Source organism: Octodon degus, unplaced genomic scaffold (genome assembly GCF_000260255.1).
Source record: "Octodon degus isolate 3935 unplaced genomic scaffold, OctDeg1.0 scaffold00274, whole genome shotgun sequence".
In the NCBI taxonomy this organism is placed as follows: domain Eukaryota; kingdom Metazoa; phylum Chordata; class Mammalia; order Rodentia; family Octodontidae; genus Octodon; species Octodon degus.
In genome coordinates this window covers 32,530-33,790 of record NW_004524850.1, presented here as the reverse complement: position 1 = coordinate 33,790, position 1,261 = coordinate 32,530, and the positions used below count along the sequence as shown (strand labels likewise).

Below are 1,261 nucleotides of genomic sequence, written 5' to 3'. Positions count from 1 at the left end.
TGTTTCTTGTCAAGGCAGCAAGCTGACACAAACTCCCCAACCATCTCCTGTAACATGGTCAGCTTAAGGTATATCTTGTAAAAATTTGCACTTATCACTAAACAGTGAAGGATTCTTTAGTTAAAACAGTTTGCAGCTGTGTCAAATGAACGTAGTTTTCTGTTGCGTTCGATTGCCGATCAGTCTTCTCCTGAATGAGAAGTGGCTGATGGACCTGAGCTCAGTAAATAAAAGGCTCTATTCAAATTTCTGTCTGGTTGCTGTGCTGAGTGACCCTTAACATCCTGGACCTGCCAAATGCCTTGTCCTAGCTTATTTTCTTCTTTTCACAGCTCTGGTGCTGAGCTGAGTTTCCTGCCGAGAGCTGATACCCCAACATAGTGCCCTGATGGCAGGAAGGCGGGGGCTGGCCAGTCAGTCCAGTCAGACATGTACATCTCCAAAGCCGCATGTTCTGTTGAGCCTTGATGGTGCTCCGGCTTTGGTTTTTTGTGGTATTGGAGAGACTGTGTCATTATAACATGCGTCTTAGCCTCAAAACTGACTCGCAAAAAAACAAAACAAAACAAAACAAAACAAAAAAAAAAACTCACTCCCCTCCTGCTTCCACCTGGTGGAAATATGTACCCCAAATATATTTGTCAGGAAGCTAATGCTCAGACATGGAGAACTCTCAAGAGTTCAGCTTTCAGTTTTGCAAAAGGCTGTAAGCAAGCCCAGCAATGCGGTAACAGACGCCCAGGTGTTGGGGAAGCTATCTTTCAATTCACTGACTCAGTAAAATGCTTTTTTTTCTTTCAGGATCCGTAACTCAGGAGTACAAGGGAGGTGGTGTTGTGAGGCCGGGTCAGTTTGAAAGGGAAAGTCCTTGGTTGTTTCCTTGGAAACTGGCTGTTCTGGGAAAAGCACATCGTCACCATTTCTTGGAGCTCAGGAAATTAACAGCAGGGAATGAGGAGCTGAAGATTTGGCGGGGCACTGAAATCCAAACTAGTCTTTGTCTGGCCTTGTGCTTTGACAGCAAAGTCAAAGTCTATTTCTCAGAAACCACCACAATCGCTGGTATTGAAACCTTGTATCATCAAGCAATTTTTGAATTTCACGTTCAGACCAACGCTTCTCCTCAGCTCACGTCCGTTTCTCAGGCCCCGCCCCCCGCCCCCCGCCCCCGCCCCGCCCCAACACGGAGGCCCCGCCCACAACACGGCGGCCCCGCCCACAACACGGCGGCCCCGCCCAGAGGTGCTGCTCCGCGCAGGCG

At 48.4% G+C, this 1,261-nt stretch overlaps 1 long non-coding RNA gene across 1 annotated transcript in view; it reads left to right on the top strand.

The window, feature by feature from the left end:
* The window catches only part of LOC111814150, a 5,460-nt gene extending 4,595 nt beyond the window's left edge, over nt 1-865 (top strand). The window contains exon 3 of the long non-coding RNA XR_002819207.1: nt 802-865. This is a non-coding gene — a long non-coding RNA (uncharacterized LOC111814150). The remainder of the gene's footprint in view (nt 1-801) is intronic.
* The last annotated feature ends 396 nt before the right edge of the window (nt 866-1,261 follow it).